This window comes from Notechis scutatus, unplaced genomic scaffold (genome assembly GCF_049901735.1).
Source record: "Notechis scutatus isolate UNSWTSFEM ecotype Mainland unplaced genomic scaffold, rNotScu1.2 NSCUSCF28, whole genome shotgun sequence".
NCBI lineage: Eukaryota > Metazoa > Chordata > Lepidosauria > Squamata > Elapidae > Notechis > Notechis scutatus.
Window position 1 is genome coordinate 136,294 of NW_028263152.1, and position 13,049 is coordinate 149,342.

The 13,049-nt window shown below is 47.4% G+C and overlaps 1 long non-coding RNA gene and 1 pseudogene across 2 annotated transcripts in view; one reads left to right on the plus strand and one right to left on the minus strand.

The window, feature by feature from the left end:
- LOC148128527 (uncharacterized) overlaps window positions 1-13,049 on the minus strand; it is a 184,451-nt gene that overhangs the window by 16,968 nt on the left and 154,434 nt on the right. The window lies entirely within an intron of this gene.
- Window positions 1-13,049, plus strand: part of LOC148128528 (vomeronasal type-2 receptor 26-like) — a 48,569-nt pseudogene that overhangs the window by 12,774 nt on the left and 22,746 nt on the right. The window lies entirely within an intron of this gene.

Sequence of the window (13,049 nt, forward strand, 5' to 3'; positions counted from 1 at the left end):
TTGCTTAATGACCAGTTGCTTAGCAAGTGTTCTAATTTATGACTGATCTCCCCAGAGCTCCTTGACCTGTTTTTGGAGTTTTGACAACCATAAACACAAACACACACGCGCACACAGCCTTCTGACCCTGCTATTCTTTGATTCTGTAAGGATCTCCTGCTGGAGCAGGGGGTTGGACTAGATGACCTCCGAGATCCCTTGCAGCCCAGCCCTTGATTGCTGTGCTGCTTCAAAGAGTCTTCTGAAGCCAGGGTTTGTGTCCTTCCTTCCTCTCCTTTTTTTTCTCTCTCTCTCTCCCTCCCTCCTTCCATGTATTTATCTATCCATCCATATATCTCATTCACTTTATCCTCCCTCCATCTCTTTCTTTCTTTTTCTTTCTTTGTCCTTTGCTTCCATCTCTCCCTTTCTTTGTCTAACCCTTTCCTTCCTTTTGCTTCCTTTCGCTCTTTTCTTTCTCTTTCTCTCTTCTTTCTTCTCTCTCTCTTCCTCTTCTCTTATTCCCTCTATTTTACTCTTTCCATCTCTTTTTCTCTCTTTACCCCTCTCTGTATCTCTCTCTCTCTTTCTCTAACGCCCCCCCCTCCACTCTCTCTCTCTCTGTGTGTGTGTGTGTGTGTGTGTGTGTGTGTGTGTGTGTGTGTGTGTGTAAAAGAGAGGCATGGGTAAGTCTGACCAGGTCGGGTCTCTATAAGAACCTCTCCAACTATGAACCGGCCCTTTCAGAGGACACTTTTCCCCAAGCAGGACGAAGCTTCTCTCCCAATGGGACCAAAAGGACCTCCACCCAATCATGATTCAAATTCATCTGAATTCAAGGCCCTGGTCAACAGAATTCCCTTTTTTCTTTGCTATTTTGGGCACAAGGAGCAAACAAACCTGAAGCTCTTAGTGACACATTCCCCAGCCCTTGTGGGTTTCTCACCAGTTTGAAGGAGATACTAAACCATAGGTGGTTCACAAAATGGAGCAGTGCGAGAAGGTAAGGGTGATGGTGGGGGATAGCGAAGTGGCCGGGTCCCTATCTTCCCCTCTCTCCCCCCCACTCTGTGTGTGTGTGTGTGCATCTGTGAATGTGTGTGTGTGTGTGTGTCCCTGAAAGCCGCGGCATGGCCAAGCCAGCAAGCTCTCCTTGGCGCTCTTCGCTACTCATTTCTTCTTTTTCGAATCCAGACTGGCTAAACAGCGATTGCCAGACTGCGGTGGAAGTGTCCATTCGGGTGACCCTCCTCCTCCTCCTCTTCCTCCTCCTCTTGCACCCGGCAGCTGTGGATGGATCAGGAGGGTGCAGTTGTGTAGGGAGATGCTTGCTCCTCAAGTGAGCATCCACCCGCCCCGTACTTGGGTTTGCTGTGCTTTGGTATTTGCTTGAGGAGCATCTCCCTGTGCGCATGCACCCTCCCAGCCCTGCCACAACGGCCGGTTATGAGAGGAGGAGGAGGAGGAGGAGGAGAAGGGTCGCCCGAAGGGATGCTTCCACCGCGGCCTGGCGATCATTGTTCAACCAGTCCGCATTCGAAAAAGAAGAAATGAAGGAAGTAGGGAAGAGCGCCAAGGAGAGCTTGCTGGCTTGGCCATGCCACGGCTTTCAGGAAGACACACACATACAGATTGGGAGGGAGAATCAGGAAGATAGGGACCCGGCCGCTTGACTATCCCCCGCCGTCACCCTCACCTTCTTAGACCAGGCGAGGGAGGGGCAGGGCCAGCCGCTTCATCAAGGTGAAGAGGAGGCGACCAAGCACAGCCGAGTAGAAACCTGGGAACAGCGGCTCCTAAAGGGCTTTGAGGTCGGATGACCTGGAGCGGCCGAGATCCGAGTGAGCATTGCACCACAGGTTCACCTGATCGCCCACTTCTTTGGTGTTGGCTTTACGGAGCCGCAGCGTGAGGTCTGGGCTGATATGTGACAGCAGTGCCTTTAGCTGTGCTTGCTTGTAAGTGTCCAAATAATCTGGTGAAGACACCGGAGGAGTCACTCAGGTAGACCTCCCCCATCTGCAGTCCTCCTCCAGCACAAAAAGGCCATTCCCTGAGCTAAGAAGGCAAGGAGCTGCGCCTCGACTCACCCAATTCCTAGGACTACCCCAAATGGTCTCAATTCGGCACGGAGAGGGTAGCTCCCCCTGGCAGTTCCCCTTTCCCTCACTGCTCTGACTTCCTGTGGCTCGCCTCCAGCCTGAACACCAGGTTGGACCACCAGAAGGCCACTTCCCCACTTCTCAACGGCGCTCCTGTGCCGACCACTACAGGACTCTCCATCTCTTTCTCCAAATTCTCCCTCAATTTCGAGATGACGACATCTGTCGCCGACATGGGTACGACTGGGCTGCCGGTCACCTTTACCCTCCACCCCACTTGCCTTTTGCTGCTGCCACCTGGACCCCTAACCCCCAGCAGGTAAGGCCCAGCACCTGCGGTGAATCCCAGCTAAATTTCACTGTACCGGAGGACATGTGGAGAGGCTCATGTTCTCCTGCTGCTGGGAAAGCAAGAGAGTCTTTCCTGGCACAGCGAAAAGTTTGCAACTTCCCCTCCAATAGGGAAATGGGTGGCTCTGGGCAGCAGAGAAGTAGCCAGCTTGAATCCTGTTTCTCTTTGCCGCCCGGAGCTGTGCTGGGAAAGACTCTCTTGCTCTCCCAGCAGTAGGAGGACACGAGCCTCTCCACATCTCTTGCAGTACAGCGAAATGTAGCTCTGGTCCCCACCAGTCTGCATCTCGCCCCCCGCCTGGAGTCACCGCAGCTGCTGGGCCTTATCTGCTGGGGGTTAGGGTGGCAGGTGGCAGCAGCAAAAGGCAAGTGGGGTGGTGGATAAAGGTGACTGGTAGTGGTAGGTAGGCGTCTGGGCCCCGGAGCTTGCAGAGCCTCACTCACCCAGGGAAGTCAGGCAGGGCCACAGTGGAAGGCATGCAGCAATGGCTGGCCTGGCGAGTGGGCAAAAGCAGGCTGCAGGCGATGCTGCACATGCACGATAAGGACTGACTGGGAGCGGAGGGGAGGGGCAGGCAGAGAGGGGCGGGGCCAGTCAGTGGTGCAATTTGCTGGTTCTCTGAACTGCGCAGAATCATAACAACTGGTTCTATGGAACTGGACAGAACCAGTAGAATCCCACCACTGGTTCCATCTCTCCAGACTTTTCTCTTTAATAAAGTCCTGTTTTTTTGGGCAATGTGAGATGCCAAAAGCAAAGGAGAGGAACTAAAGGAAAAATCTTCCAGAAGTTATATCTCCAACCATTGGTAATTAGTGAGAGATTTTGTATTTACTTAAGTGAAGACCAGAGGCTAATATCTAATATCTTGTCTTATATCCATTTTTACCTCCATTTTCCATGGACGGAGAGTCCTAACACATTTCCTTTGGCAATCCTATTTTTTTTCTGCTCAGTCCTTTCCTCAATCTGAATGTGTGGAAAGTTGTCGTCCTGGATTTGTCAAGAGGGCTCGAGAAGGAGAGCCAGTTTGCTGTTACGACTGCGTTCCTTGTCCGGACGGGACCTTCTCCGTTCAGAAAGGTCGGTAACACCAGAGTAAAAATGGGAGGCCTGGTGGAACTGGATCCATCGAGAGAATTGTCATGAAAGTGTGAATTAAAAAACACTTTGAAGCTTAATTGGTTTCTGGTTTATTTTCAAAATGCCTCATTTCTTATCTAAACAGAAGAGCAAAAAGACTGTGAAGGAAGGGCTGGATAGAGAGAGGTGGCTGTGGCAGATTGGACAAGCTTTACTACTGCCAGAGAAAATATTTCTTCTTTTTACCTTGGATGTGTCCTTCCTTCCACATTTATTTCTCTAGAAACACCTGAGTTCCTTGAAACATGAGGAATTGGTTTAGGTCCACCTCCTGAAAGGAGGACTGCAATGCAGTCTACATGGGTTCCTTTTAAGGAACACTGAAAAGGTGTTACTGATGTACGAGATACACAATATGGTGGCATGGATAGTTATGCTTGTATGTGTCTGCACCCGTATCACTACTGCTCCAATGGCCATTCCAAATTATTTGCAACAGTCACTTGATCTGCCAGCCAGCTCTGAGGCAAGTATGACAAGAATTGCCATCTTGCACATAAGTTTATCTAGAAAGATTAATTGATTCATTATTTTCCTTTAGTAATGGAGGTTCCTATCAATATTCTGAACATTACAAAAGAAATATTTCAAGTCCAAAGCTTCCCTCAATTTCATAGCCTATCAAAAATATACTGTAGCTATATTTTTTTTAAAGTGATAAGACTTATTTTTTGTCTCTGGAGATATTAAGAAATCCATCCTGGAAAATGCTCCTAATAATCACTTGTTCCCAAAGAATGTACAATATATCTTGAAATGCAAAGGACAAAGAAATACGTTTTTTGTTTTTTTTGTTTTCTCAGATACAGAAAAATGCACCAAATGTCCGGATGATAAATTTCCAAATAAAAAAAGAGTCCAATGTATCCCCAAAGTTATAACCTTCCTGTCTTATGAAGAACTTCTGGGTATCATCCTGGTTTCTTTTGCCCTATTCTTGTTCCTAACCACAGGCCTTGTTTTAATCGTCTTCATTAAATACAGAGAAACTCCCCTTGTCAAAGCCAACAACCGGGACCTCTCCTACATCCTCCTGGTCTCCCTCCTGCTTTGCTTCTTGTCTTCTTCTCTCTTCATTGGTCAACCAAGGAAAGCCACCTGCCTTCTCCGACAAACGGTTTTCAGCATCATCTTCTCAGTTGCTGTTTCTTCTCTCTTGGCCAAAACCATCATGGTGGTGCTGGCTTTCCTGGCCACAAAACCAGGAAACCGAGCAAAGAAATGGTTGGGGAAGAGCTTGGCCAACTCCATCATCCTGTCTTCTTCTGGTGTCCAAGTTATCATCTGCTCCATCTGGCTGGGAGTTTCTCCCCCCCTTCCCTGACTCTGACCTCCTCTCCCAGCCTGGAGAGATCATCCTGCAATGCAACCAAGGGGCCGTTGTCATGTTCTATGTCACCCTCAGCTACATGGGCTTCCTGGCTGCCATCTGCTTCACGGTGGCTTTCCTGGCCAGGAATCTGCCTGGGGCCTTCAACGAAGCCAAGTTGATCACCTTCAGCATGCTGGTCTTCTGCAGTGTCTGGGTGACTTTTGTGCCCACCTACCTGAGCACCAAAGGGAAACACATGGTGGCTGTGCAGGTCTTCTCCATCCTGGCCTCCAGTGCTGGTCTGCTGGTCTGCATCTTCATCCCCAAGTGCTACATTATACTTCTGAGGCCAGAGCTGAACACAAAGGAGCATCTCACAGCCAGAACAAATGTAAAAACATGAGATATAACATCATTATGATTGTGGAAGAATTGTTCATGTTTCTTTTATTTGATTTCCATTTTGATAGTATGCAGGAGTCAAAGAAAATGATATCTATATGTTTCAAAATGGGGAATGGTTGAACGACTGGAATTCTCCCCTTTCAATAAATATTGCTAAAGAGACCGCTGTAAAATTCAGAGGAATTCAGCTGTTCAGCAACAGCTACTGAACATGATACCTTATAAAAAATGATTGACGCACTTGTTCCCACTGACAGCAGCTAAACATGTGGGTGGGTAGTGAGAGAATGTGTAGGAAAAGAGGTCAGGAGGAAGTTGTGGGAACCAAACACCAGCCTGGTTGCCTGATCCTCTCCCTAAAAATGCCAGAATGATGTGAAATGCCATGCTTGACTGGCTCCCAGCTGAGGAGGGAAATCTTCATCCCTCTTATATCAGTCTTTCTTCATTTCCTGATAAATCCTCCTTTGCAGAAAGAATTCAGCAGAACAGCTGTCCGGGATTTCAATTTGGGATTGTATGTACTTCACAGCAAAAAAAAAAAAAAAAAAAAAGGAAATAAAAAATTAAGTTTGTAAAGAAATTTCCATTGTATATTTTTTTCTTTCAACAACCAGAGAAATAAAATAGCTGTTTTCAGGCCCTTTAATTTTCCACCCTAAAATTTGTACCTAAAGCATTTCTCTGCTCCTCCTCCAAGCCTGTCTCGTCTTTGAAGGGCTGGAGAAGATGTCCAGAGAAAGGGGACCTTGGGACTCTTCCCAGAAGGAGGTTGCAGGGATCCTGTCTCAAGGCAGCCGCATCATTGACCAGGTCACAAACCTCCAATGCTGCATAATGTTCATCCAGGTCCAAGAAGGGGCTGAATAAGTGGGGGGGACTTCTAGGTTTCTAGGAAGATGCACCCATGGAAGCTGCTCTGCTCTCCAACCACAGAGATTGATGATCAATTGGGAATCAATGTTTATGTCTCATAAAGGCTCCTAACTGCGAATAGGATCCCTTTGCAAATTCCATTTTAAGGAGATAAGAAAAGCTCTGGTGGATCAGAAGAAGGTCAGTCTAAGATTCACACAAATCCCTCTGGTTCTCGCACAAGCAGTAGAAGGAGGCTGAGACTTGTGGCTTTGTGCCACATGGATGAGGGGTTTATCCAGAGGTGGAATTCAGTAGGTTTTGACCAGTTGTGGAGAACCGGTAGTGGAAATTTTGAGTGGTTCGGAAAACTGGCAAATACTGCCTCTGACTGGCCTCGCCCCCATCTCTTCTCTGCCTCCCACTGAGTCCCAGGTGATCGGCTGGATTGGTTGCCCTGCACAGGAGAACGGAGCTGGAAAGCAGGTTAGTCGGGAGAGGAAGGAATGGGCTTTTGAAGTAACTTTCCACTGCAACGCCCACAAAACCCCGCCCACAAAGCCATGCCCACAGAACCAGTAGTAAAAAAATTTGATCCCCACCACAGCGATTATCCCACAATTTCACTTTCCTCCATCACTACCCACAACATTGGACACTCGGCCATCTCACACTCTAGGAATCTCCAATTTTAGTATCTCACATTAATCTGAGAAAATGTTTCCAAATTTCCCACCCCAAATTCAATAAGAGTTAAGGCGGGACTTGAATTCAAAAGTCTCCTGGTGATCTGCTGAAAGTCCCCCAGGAAGTTTTTCTGCCTGAGGGAGGATTAGAACTTAAAGCCTCCCGAATCTTGGCCGATACAAGCAACAAGTTCTAAATCAATTATTGTCAGGAAGCTCACTCAAATTGATGGGCAATTCATGCAAAAAAATAGGCAGTGCATTTCCCAGAAGATGCGTAGGCTCCATAAACAATGCCATTGTTTCATTTGAGGAATGAAGGCGGAGATGGAAGGTTCTGGAAATGCCATTTTACAGGATGCACCTTCTTTAGGCCCGACTGCCCCTGTTTTTCTTTGTACAACACCTGAGCTAAGGAATCTCTGAAACATTGTCTTGGGTTTAGGTCCAGGGGCCACAGGAGAAGTCTCCCATCCTAAAACGTATCCTGATCCCTTTCTATTTTGAGTGCACCATGGTGGGTCTGTCCCCATTCTTGGGAAGGGGACATATTGTGTGGGTGTCTTTGCTGTGTATATTGACAACACGCAAGTTTCAGGGGAACCTTTGAAAGTGAGCTCAGTCTGCTCCTAAACTGTGAGCCCTATATGACCATCACAACACCCGAAGGACATCCAGATATACACAAAGCCTTGTTTTTCTATGCTTCAAGCATGGACATCAATCTGATCTTCGGTCCACTCATATTTGATCTTTTTGGAATGTGCAGTAAGTTGAACACATACTAAATCTCACACATGGTCATTTTGCCATTCTAGGCCCTTCTGTTTTTTCTATCAGCTGCCTCTTGTCTTTCTGCCTTATTCCTTGGATGGCTCCAACGATCACAAAGCTAGAACTTCTTGGAAAAATCCATCACTTGTTTATACCAAGAACAATCCAAGTTCATTTGCTTAATTTTCATGGTCCAACTCTGCCCTTTTCATCCCAGTTTCATGGTGGGCAACACCCATTCACCAAGGAGACGTAATGGTGTAGCCACTGGATGCAGATGTTTGCTTGTTATGATACAAGAGTGTTGTGTTGGTCTGGCGTGAGTGAGGAAAGAGATGGGATTCCCCTGCTTCCTCCCTAAAATATTTTTAAATAAATACTTTTCTTCTTTATCTGCATGATTGGCCTTCAGTGGACATGATTATAGATGACGAGGGAGAAAAAAGGGAAGATTTCCAGGTTTATGCAGTAATCCTCAGATGTAGCTTTGCTTTCGCTGTGACCACTTGACTTTAGTGAAAGCTGGGGAGGAGAGAGATGACTGGAGAATATTGGAGGGCCTCTTCTAGAGGAAAGGATGAAAAGAAATAAACAGAAAGAAAAGTGAAAGCTTTCAGGCTTTTTTCCGCCCACCTCCTCATTGTGGCCCAAAATGTCTTCATCATCAATGTTTGCTAGGCCAGCCCCTTTTGGCACCCCAGGGACCCCCACAGTTGCATTCAGCAGGCAACTTGAAGAAGAAGAGGGTGTAAGTCCATCAATGGGGATTGGACAGCCACTTGTCAGACATGGTATAGGGCAGGGGTGGGATTCAATTGTTTTAACAACCAGTTCTGTGGGTGTGGCTGGGTGGGTGTGGTTTCTTCTTTTTTGCAGCACCCACCCTTGTTTTTGGGCCTCCTGGACCTCAGGGAAGCCTCCTGGGGGCGTTTTGCTCCCAGAAGTCTTCCCTGGGGCCCAAGAAGGGAAAAGAACATGAAAAGATTCCTTCAGGAGTGACTGGTGGGGAAGGATGCAGTCAGTGATGTGGGGCAGGCGCAATAAAGACTGACTGGGAAAGGAGGGTGGAGAGGGGCGAGGCCAGCCAGGGGCACGATTTGCCAGCTCTCCGAACTGTGCAGAATCATAACAACCAGTTCTATAGAACTGGTCCGAACCGGTAGAATCCCACCTCCAGTATAGGGTCTCCTGCTTGAGCAGGGGGTTGGACTAGAAGACCTGCAAGGACACTCCCAGCTCTATTCTGATTGGTTAATAAAGGATCAAGTCCAGCAAAAGGAGCTGGAGACTCACTGAGAATTCTAATCCCATCAAGGAGTGTCCAGAAGACTCCACGGCTTTGATCCCCAACCTGTGTCCCCTGAGCATGTACAGTCTTCCCTCTCCTAAAGATAGGATTTCTCCTCCTCTCTTCTACAACCCAATGCCTGGCTCTTAACACAGCAATGGCAGAGCCAGGAGAAAGACAGAAAGAAAGAAAGAAAGAAAGAAAGAAAGAAAGAAAGAAAGAAAGAAAGAAAGAAAGAAAGAAAGAAAGAAAGAAAGAAAGAAAGAAAGAAAGAAAGAAAGAAAGAAAGAAAGAAAGAGGAAAGAGCACAGTCCCACCAAAAGTCTCAACCAGAATTACTCTCGTTCCTGAGGTTTTCTTTTGCACAAAATGTTCCCTTTCCTTCCTTCTCTTTATTTATATTTATATCCCTTTCATTCTACCACACCACACACAACACAGAACACACAACACACACCTCTGTTCTTACCTTGGGCTTCCCGGGCTTGCTTTTTGCTAGTCATCTTGTACAATTTATGTACTTTCTTGGTGTTAAATTCAGTAAACTTGGAGGCAAATACCCATAGATTCCTGAAAGGAGGTGAACAGCTATTTTAATTTTCTCTTTTTAGGAGCTGGGCCAGAAGCCCAGACTTTTCATGCCGGAGGAAAGAGATGCCCCAAAGAAGCAGTGATGGAGAGATGCTTTCTTCTGGGGCCCAAAAGTTCCCTCTTACACAAAAATGTCTTACTTCAAACTTGAGTGATGAAGACTCCCAAGATAAAGTCTGCAGAGTTTGATGCAAGCATGGCATGACCAGTCTGCTACTTTTCTTGACTACTGCAAATGCCGGTATTGTGGTTTTCTAGGGGTTTGGACTAAAATGTGCATTTTGTTTTTAACACTCATATTTAACAACATATTTCCACATAGGGGAATTCAACAATTGGAGACGGCATCTCATTTGAGGCATTGCAGCAGGTATTCAAGGGGAGTTGGACTGTTTGCTTGTGGCTATGTAGAGATTCTAGGTGATTCCTCTTTTAACTGAATCCTCAGGTTTTGCCTCTTATTCCCCTAGACCTCCAAACTCAAAAAGACTCCTGACTCGCAAATCTGACTGCAACATCTGGACAAGAGAGAGGGAGGGAGGGAGAGAGGGATGGAGGGAGAGAGAGAGGGAGAGAGGGAGAGGGAGAGAGAAAGAGGGAGAGGGAGAGAGAAAGAGGGAGAGAGGGAGATTGCAGAATTGGTGGGCAGGCAAATCACCGTCTTCATTCTTCAAGAACTTCCTGTTCAGTGTGGATTTTTAAACATTCAGCCATGTGGTCTCCTACTTTGAGCAGGCAACTCCGACTTTGCTCCAGCTGCTTTTCCTCTCTAATGGCTTTTTTTCTGGCTCATCCAGATGCTTCAGGGACTTCTTCACTGGGCTCATCAGCTCTTTGCACTTGGGAGACAGAAAAAGCAAAGCTCCATGTGAGTCGCACATCAGAAGGAAGGCGAGGAAAGGGAGACCCCAGTTGAGGCAACCTTTTGAGGCTAGGGGCCCATTTGAATCTGGGGGAGGGGATCTGCTTTGGGCACCCTCTCAAAATGGCAGCCAGAGGAGTCTTCCCCATTCCCAAGACAAGTCACCAGGCTACAGAGAGGGCAATGTTGGAGTGGGAGGTTCCACTCTTGCAAAGCAGACTCTCTCTTTTCATCCCATTCTCAGAAGATCTACAATTCTCCTGTGTTAGAGGTAAACTGGTTGTGGGAAAGGTCCTTTTCCATTAAGATGAACCTGCCAGGGACCCTGTTTGGCTTTCCAGCATGTCAGCCACCTTAACTGAGAAGGGGAAGAAAGTGAGAGGGCAAAGGAGCCTGAGGTGTATCCAGAGAAACACCTGGAGCCACACGGTCTCAGGCCCCAGTTGGCTGGGCAAGACCAAGGAAGTGAAAGTGATCCAGAGTTCAGGATGGGATTTAACGCTCATCTGGGGAGGCCCTAAAATCTTAGAGATGGTGCGAGAGGTTCCTCACCTTTCTTGAGGCGAATTCATTCAGGTGGAGGAAGGGAGCTTTTGTTTCGATCCAGAGGAACCGATCGTTTCATGAAAGAGGCAGTCCTCGACTTACAACCATGAGAAGCTACAGCGGCACTGAACCAAGTGACTTATGACCCTTATGGCCATTGCAGCATCCTCCTGCCACTAAGAGATGGCAGGGGGGGTGTTTGAGGTGCCGGCCCTGCAGGCTCACCCCGTTGACTGTTGCACTACTCTGAAAACAGCGCCTCGAATACGACAGCACATTGGGAAATTAGAGCAAAGCCGCCGCAACCACATTCGAGGCACCGGCTCTGGAGTGGTGCAACAGTCAATGGGGTGAGCCTGCAGGGCTGGTACCTTGAACGACCCCCTGCTGCCTCTTAGTGCTGTGAATCCGGCCCCTTCCTGGCCCTTCAGGCTCAGGCAGAGTCGCCCAAACTCCCCGGATCCTGGGTGAGGCTTTCCGGTCGCAAACCTCCTCCTCCTCCTCCTCCTCCTCCTCCTCCTCCGTGGTCGCTTCTCTCTGGCTGGGACCCCTGAGTCCCCTGGCTCCTCCCTGGAGGACGGAAGAGCCTCCGCTGGGCCTCCCTTTGGGGCCTCTGCTAAGGGCACGGCTGGGGCTGAGGATGATGGGGGCTGGAGTCCAGGCCTTTGGGAGGCCCACATGGGTACCCACCTGATCTGGGCAGGACAGAGATCCACCCAGAGAACCTGGAAAAAACCCCTGGGAAGCAGCCCCTCCCTCCTTCCTCCCAACGCCTGGCAGGAGGGAGGAAGAGACAGATTTGGATGGATCGGTAGATATAGATAGATGATAGATAGAGATAGATAGAGATATATATGGATAGATGATAGATAGATAGATAGATAGATAGATAGATAGATAGATAGATAGAGATGGATGAGTAGATATAGAGTGATGATAGAGATAGATAGAGATAGATATGGATGGATAAATAAATATAGAGATATTTAAAGATGGGAAATGAAATTTCATTTCAGGTACAAGCAATTTTAAAACCGGCTGCAATTAAGATCAATATATGGGATTATGACATAAAACAGAATTCCAAACAGGGTCTACTCTTAACCTTGGGCAGAGTTCAAGGGTGCCGGTTGTCATTAGAAGACAGGCAACACTACAGTTAAATGGCATTAACTTAGAAGCGGCACCAAACTCCATAGCTCTGGGTGACCTTCCGCAGCAATCTCTGGAGACAAGAGGCCATGTTGAAGGACAGCAGAAGTCAATTCCCTGGGTGCTGAATTCTCTTCCCCAGCATCACTTTCTGGACTTGCCCTGACTGGGAGGAAGGACCACAACCACAACAAAACAGTGACCCCAGGGGTATATCTGTAATTTTTACTAACATGGTTTATTCCAGCCTCTCCTCTGCAGATGGAAGCCAGAAAAAGTTCAGGATCCCAAGAGGAGAAGTTGCTTCTCACTGTAATTATGACCATCTGGGCCTTTGAGACCTGTGATGCTATATCTCCAGTTTTAGACTTCGATGTAGACATCAGATTGAAGCCACATGAAAAGGATCTTATATCAGAAAAGGATAAATTCCTTGGGTGAAGCTCTCTGGGACCAAGTTTTGGGACAGGTACAGGCTCTGCTCTTAATTGCACCTTTCTCTCCTTTGCAGATTCTCTGTTTAGATCAGGAAAGCCACTGGCACTTCTCAGAGTCTTATTATTTTTCCAACTGTTCCTGTTATTTGTGTTAGAATCAGGAAGTGGATTGATTAATGCCATGAATGATGGACCTCCTGCTTCTGCTGCTGCTGGTGTCCCCATCAGTCTGTGGGAAGCTGAGAAGGAAATGCCCATCGAGTTTGGAGCACCAGGGTGGCTACAATCCATGGAGCTTTTACAGGCCTGGAGACCATCTCATTGGTGTGGTCACAACTGAAACATATGTGTCGCCTATAATGTGGCCTTTCAACAGCCCTCCTATACCTTCTTCTTCGTAAGTCATGCAGGGTGATGGAGTTGCACTCCCTCCATGTGCAATTCTAACACTCTCCTTTTCTTCTTATTTCACTTATTTTTGTACCCCAGGACCTGTATAATTTCCTGAATGATTTTGATTTCCATGGCTTCCCTTTTTGCCTTACTTTGTGGAAGAGAGTAAAAT